The following is a 7,617-nucleotide window of genomic DNA, read 5'->3' on the forward strand; positions in this document are numbered from 1 at the left end:
TTATCCCTCCCAGGAGTATTTATATTTTACTAGGGATGGAAGCCTTGGCTTTTTCTGAGAGAGAGCCTTTAGGAATCTTTGGAAGAGTAGGTAGAGTAGGGTTTGAGGCAGAGGAGACAGATCTACTTAGAAATGGCTCGAGTCCCACCACACAGAGATAATCTCCTAGCTTTCCACGTGTGTATGTTGATGGTGAAAAAAGTGGCTGGATTTCAAGTTTGACTAGTAATATTTGCTAGCATAGGAGTTTGGCTGCATATAACAGAAACTCAAAATAAGTTTGGACTAAACAAAATGCAAATGTCTTTCCCATGGAACCATCTGGAAGAAGGTGCTTCAGTGCTCATATGGTGGCTTTGTTCTTTGAGATTTTCCAGGGCCCCAGGCTCACGTTAACTTTTTGCTCTGCCTTTCCAGGGTATGGCCCATACCTGCTTGATCCAAGGTACCTCACCGCCACGTTCACACTGAAAACAGCAAGAGGGAGGAAGGGAAGGAAAAGGGGGCACATCCCTCCCTTTAAGGATGTGACTCAAATTTGCACACATGGTTTCTGCTCATGCTGCATTGGCCAGGTCTTTCCACACAAGCTGCAAGGGAGGTTGGAAAATGCCACCTGTATTTGTGTGTCCATGTGCCAGGGTTCGCCCCTGTGAAAGAGAAGGGGGGATAGTTATTGAAGTCTAACTAACAGGCCTGATGAGCAGGTTTGGGGAGAAACTTTTGGAAGGCCAAAGTTGCTTGCTTGGGAATGCAGAAAGGGGTATTAATGTGGGGTTGGCAGCGAACCAGGCGATGAGAAGTCTGGAGGGTCCTTCTCCCATGACTTCACTTCCAACAGTTTGGTTTTATGACTGCTTCCCATCTAATGTCTTCAGTCCGAGCCTCCTCTGTACTCCCTAGACTTGTTTTCAACTTCGGGTTAAGAAAAGATAGTCATAGTTTTTAGTCATATGATTCCATTTAATAACCGTCAAGTGAACAGATATTACAGACTATATGATGTGTTAGATGTGAGAATATGATGCTGAAAAAGTGTCTGTCTGCCCTTAGGAATCTTACAGGATCTTACACATCAGGCTTTCTCAACCACAAAACTTTTGATATTTGGGCCTGAATAATTCTTTGTTGGGGTAGGGGGTGGGCTCTACCAACTAGATGTCAGTAGCCACCCCCCTCCTAGTTGTGACAACAAAAAACATCTCAGAACATTGTCAAATGTCCCCCATGGGGAGGAGGTGTAGGGGGCATAGCCCCTAGTTGAGAACCATTGGTTTAAAGTGTGAGTTAAGTCACTAGATCTTAGTGTGTGGTTCCTAGGCCAGTAGCATCAGTGAAATGTTCTTGGAATCACCTGGAACTCATTAGAAATGCAAATGACCAGACCCTACCCCAGAATCACTGAGTGAGAAACTCTAGGAATGGGACTTAGGCATCTGTGCTTTAACAAGCTCTCCAGTTGCTTCTGAGGTTTCTGACTCTAACACTTGAGAACCACTAAGCCAGATCCTTCATTACATGGTTTCAAGAGGAGGAGAGAGAAGAGTACTCAAGCCAGTGGCTGTGGCAGTGCTGAGAGTCGCGTCCTCTGTCTTGCGTGGCTGTGGAGTTCTGTCCAATAGGAGCCCGGGTATTCTCTCCAGGTGGCTCTTCAGGCATGACTTACCCTGTGGTCCTGGCTGTCCAGGCTCCCTTGGTTCTTGCCCATTTTTTTTAGCTGGGTCTTCAGCCTTTCTAGTGATTCTGTGAATTACCTTTCAATAAATTCTTTCTCTGTTTAGCTACTCACAGATCACCAGCAGCCAGAGGTGGTTTCTGTTGCTTGCAACTAGGAATTCCGGATGTTACATGTGGGAAATGAAGAGCTTCTGCAAAGGGATATTTACCGTTTACCATATGTACAAAGGGAAATGAAAGAATGACACCAGTCGTTTATTGAGCACATGCTATATCAGGCACTTTACCTAGATTATCTCTTGATCCTCGGAACAACCCTTGAGTAGACACCGTTCTTATCATCCTCATTTTATACACGGAAAGCTGAGTTTTTAACCCAGGCATTCTGTCTCCAGAGCCTTTTTCCCTGACAACCATGACCAAAACCCCATCTAAATCCCAAATATTTTCTAAGGCCTGTATCAGCTGTGAAACCCCACCACAGAAGGACACCCCCTCTGCGCTTCCCTGTGTACCTGATGATCTTTCCCTTAGGTTTTATTTCACCCACATGCTGTGTCTGCTCTCTGGCTTACACAGTCAGGCACTTGTTTTCATGTCACTCCAGAATTATTTCATATCTCTCTAATATCTTCCTCTTCTAACTATATCATAAGCGACTTGTGGGTTCTAATCCTGACTGTGTCACCCACTAGGAGGTGGTCACAGGCCAGAATCATTGAGAATGTAAATATGACCTTGCAGCATTGCTGTGGGCAGGGGTAGTCTTCAAAATGCTGTATTTAACAACTGGTTCACAAGAACGCTGACCAATCAGGGTAGTCAATGGCTATAACTATCTGGAACACCTGTACCATGCAAATGACTGAATATTAGCTCTAGTTGTAAAACAAGTAATGGATAAAGTTCTTTGTAAGTTGTACAGCATGACATATATCCCAAGCGTTATTATTTTGCCTTCTATGCCTCTTTCAGCTGCCACTAAGCCTACTATATTCTTATGGACTTGGTAGGTACTTGATAAATCTCTGAATTAATGGATGAATGAGTGGACAATCAACATGATACCTGCCTCCAGCCTGCTATCAAAATCAGTAATTCCCTATTTTGGTTGAATGAGATACCCTGGGTCATCTCCTTGATTATCTGCTGGGGAGGGGGGGTCATGAATTTCTCACACAGTTCTCCCACCATACTTACCTTTGATTCACAGATTTGAACACAAAGTGATAGAAGTCATACTAGTTGAATGAGCCTTCAGAGACACGGAGACAGGGGCCATGAAATCAAACTAAGGAAGCTGGCTCAGGTGAGGGGACTGGTATCCTGCCATGCCCAGCCCCAGGAATGGTCTGGCAACCTAGGGGCTCTATGTGGCGATCCTCCAAGGCAAGCGGCAGCTCCTGGGAGCACCCAGTGGATCAGCCTCGATTGCCCCAGCGCCCCCCTACCTGCCTGGCACTACTTGCCGAAAGTTCTTTTTGTCCTTCTGTTCCATCTTCCATTGCGATCACGCCGACAGCTGCAGGAACACATGGAGATTGCCTGGCAGCTGCCAGACACAGATGCTGGGCTCTGTAATGGACTTTCTCCCCCTCTGCTGCCGCTTCTGAGCGTTCCTCTGGCTGCCTGGGTGTCTTCGTCCCTGCCTGCGGGAGGGGTGTGTGCCGAGGTGCTAGTGGGGTGTGAAGCCTTGGGGGATTGACGCTGCTGAGCTGGCAAGAGGGCTAAGTCCTCAAGATCAGCTTTGCCTTTTTCGCACTCAAGCGCCATGTTTAACTGTTCTGCATGGCTGAGAATGATTTCAAGCTGGCCTGGAGGAAAATAATGTTAGGGTGTCTTTCTCTCTGCACACTCGAAGACCCTGTCTTCATCCAGATCATTATTTTCCAGCTGCTTCCTTGCAGTGATCTCCTAGTTGAATGAGCCTCTGCCTCTGATTTGCCCCTTTTCTTCCACCTTCCACGGTGCTACCAGAGTGATTTTCCTATAACCAAATCTGCCCATATCTCTTCTTCTTCTTTTTTTTTTTTGGAATCCTCATAGCTTGGAGGATTAAATCTGACCTTAGTGTAACTAAAAGGCCCTCTGTCCCTCATCTCTGCTGCAGCTACATCTATTTGGACCAAAACAAATCAGCTGTATCTTATACTGATGTTCATGCAGCCTAGGAATTTCTTGCTTTCTCTGTCTGTTCACCTGGTTCGCTCCACCTGAGCCAGAGAGATTTCTAGGACATTCTTTTCTAGGTGCAGCCTTTCTCTTGGCCTGATCCTCGATGGACCAAACCCGGAGACGTTGCTGACAGAGCCATTGCCCCATAGAGATAACCATTCAGGCAAAGCTGCTGCTGATTAAGCAGCCTACTCTGTGCCAAGTGCTGGGACACAAACATGAGTGAGATTCGGTGCCAGTCGTCAAGAAGTTCATAGATGGTTGGACAGGCAGACGAGAAAGCAGACAATTAAAACAGAGAATGCAGTGAGCTCTGTGACAGAGGCAAGTACAGGATGTTACAGGAATCAGATGCTCCCATAACATCCTGAACTTCCTTCTGTTTTATTAGCTCTGTCATACTTTGTGTGTTTACAGTTTGCCCGTCTCCCAAACAATCTCTGAATTTCTTGAAGGCAGGGACTCTCCTTCTCAAGCTGTATCCCTCATGCCACCCCTTGTCCAGCACAAAACTTCAAGAAACGTCTTTGGGCAAATGAACCTCCACAAATAAATGGTTGCGTCCGCATGCAGATGGCCTTGCGAGAGGCCCTGCACGTTGGGCTACTGTGTGTCTGTCCAGGTGAGCAGCGACCCCAAGAAGTGTCCTGGAACCCTCTGGGATTGAAGGACACAGGGAAGAACACATGGGAAGTTAGGGGGCTTGTAGTTTCTGAAATTTTTTACCTTAGTTTTGGAAACTTGGTCCCTCTACTTGTTCCTTATCTTTTCCCTCCCTCTTGAGAACCCATTTCCTCTGCTTTACTTTTCTTCTGTTTTGGTCAGAGAAAGCATCCATTAAAGGAAACTGCATGTTATTTCAAAGTAATATTAATATACCTTAAAAAAGTAATTTTTACACCACTGTAGAGAAATTAGGAAACTCTAAGTAGAATGGGAAAACAAAACCTTGAATGATCCCACCACCCAGTGTTGCCCAAATCACTGCTGTTGATGTGTTGGTGCACATCCTTGCAGACTTTTCTCTACACATGCATACAGAAAGTGTTTGAGTGAAGACTTTGGATTCAGGCTGCCTGAGTCTGAATCGTGGCTTTACCACTGGCTGGCTGGGTGACTTTGGCCACATGGCTTAACCTCTCTGTGCTTCTTCATGGCTCAGTGGAGTTCATAGTAAGACTTAGAGCACAGTGCTGTTGAGAGAACAAAATATTCTATCAAGTGCTTACAACAGTACCTAGTGCATAGTAAGCATGCATCTAATTAATTAACAAAGATTATTGAGGGCCTGTTTTATGTCAGACATTTTTCTGGACAGCACTCAGCCAAAAGGGCCACTGCTGCTATGCAGCTGATTTTCTGGTTTAACCACCAAATACATTAACTATCTCTGTTATTACAAAGAGTATCATATTATATACTGTACGGAATCTGCTTTTCTCATTTACAATATCTTTCTATGTATTATAACATTTTTTTGGTGTCAGGAAACCTTATATTATTCCTATAATAGTAATATAGTATTTCATTGAATGGATACCATATTTTATTTAACAATAAGCTTTTATTAGATATTTAAATAGCTTCCAATTTTTCACTATTTTCAAAACCAGTATGATGAAATCCTTATACACACACATCTTTATGCACTTACCTGGGTATTCCATCAAGATACAGTCTTCGAAGTGAAGTTACAGATTAGGGAGTATGCACGTGTGTAGGGCTTTTGGTAGATGTGGCCTCCCGTGAGGCTTATGTACCAAATTGCCATCCCTACTGCTACAGTTGAGAGCACAGTTTTTCAGACTCCCATGTGAAGCATTGCGGAACTTTTTAATTCTTTCTAAATTTTGCAAATTAGGGCAAAATTGTATTATGTCATTTTTATTTGTATTTCTTTTTTTTTTTTTTTGCAGTACACGGGCCTCTCACTGTTGTGGCCTCTCCTGTTGCGGAGCACAGGCTCTGGACGCGCAGGCTCAGTGGCCATGGCTCACGGGCCCAGCCACTCCGCGACATGTGCCGGACTGGGGCACGAACCTGTGTCCCCTGCATCGGCAGGCGGACTCTCAACCACTGCGCCACCAGGGAAGCCCTATTTGTATTTCTTTAACTTCAGGTGAAGCTGATTTCTTGTATATATATAACAGTATTTGTATTTTTATATATTTTATATGCACATTTAAAATAGTATTTGTATTTTTTTATTGGCTATTTGTATTTCTTATTTTCTGAGTTGACAATTTGTATTCTTTAAAGCCTCTGACTTTGATGCGATGATCTTGGATGTTGCTTAGATTGAATAGCTTTTCTCTGTGAAAGACCTAGACCCTTGTTAAGCTTTGTGAGGCAATGGTTTCAAGGGACTTGTGCCCAACCTTCTCTGCTATGTATTTGCATTTTTCCACTAAAAATGTCTGACATGTTATAAATCACTTCGGCAGTGAGGTCGTTTTAATACTAATGGACCGCTTTTTGTACATCTCAGTGAGAGGAGGGACCACTTTTGCATAGACTGAAAGGGATGCTATGTGTTGTCTGGTTGTGGTAACGGATGTATGATCTGGTGATGCCTGTATTTTCCTCTATGGTAGGTGTTGGCATAGCTGAATGCACTTGTGTCTGCCTATGTACATGTCTGTACCTTGAGTTGAGATTAGGAAACCATACGTGTATTTTGGGGTCTCTGTGAACTTACATAATACCTTTGTATTTCCATGACCTGAATCTATCTCCCAAGGGATATTTAGTTCAAAATTTGCTTCTTTTAGGAAGACTGCCCTGATTATCCACTCATCCTCAGATTACTTCCCTCTGAACTTCCTGAGCACATGTGTTTCACATCTAAACTTGCAAATGCATTGCTAAAAATGTGTCCTTGATAACTCATATATAGTTTTTCTCACATGAAAACACTCTGCCTTTGCCTCTGACCATTTGGAAATGAGATTCCAGGCTTTATCACATCCCCTCAAAACAGACCCAACCCACAAAGCATTAGTGAGTAGTGAAGAACTGACTACAATTTTATGGGGAGATGAAGGAGAAAGCTACATGATACGACACCCGGCAATAAATAATGACAAAGATTTTCGCCTTCTCTTGTCAGGGCTCCCTCTTTAGTCATGGGTCTCTGGGTCTCCCTCTCCCTCTCTCTGAACCGTTCCCTAAAGCAGCCACTGATTATCTCCTCCTTTCCTCGTCAGAGAAATTCAGCTCTCTTCTGAATTTCTTCATCAAAGTCTGATCCTAATGCCCAGGAAAGCCAGCATTTTTCCAACAAAAGTGAACATCTTTCTGTGGGAGAGGTTCCTCTAAGAAAAGTACATTTTTTTTCCAGGTTTTTCCAGCAAGCTACTTCACCAGGATTTGCTTTGTCCCTTCATCCAGTTTCATGACAGGGACGTTCTGCCATTCATTTTGGGTCCTGTCTCAGCTTCCTTGTCTTCCCATGCTTCCTCCAGGGCTTTGCACAAAGTAGGTTCTCAGTAAATTCTTGCCAATCAGTAAGGAGTCTCCTCTGTATTCTCGTTACTTAGCACAGCATTTGGAACTTAGAAGACACATGAACATACAGACAAATAAATGATGAAGGCTTGGCCTGTGTACCTCAGGAATACAGTGGGTATGGCCAGCTAGACGCTGTACCACTGGTGTACTCACTGCTGGTCAGGGCGTGGGCAGCTCTGTAAGGCCCAGCAGTTCATGCCCTTCTACTTCTAGTGCATTTTCTTTTTACTCTAGTGGTTTGTAGGGTCTTCTTCT

This window comes from Delphinus delphis, chromosome 1, assembly GCF_949987515.2.
Source record: "Delphinus delphis chromosome 1, mDelDel1.2, whole genome shotgun sequence".
Lineage (NCBI taxonomy): Eukaryota > Metazoa > Chordata > Mammalia > Artiodactyla > Delphinidae > Delphinus > Delphinus delphis.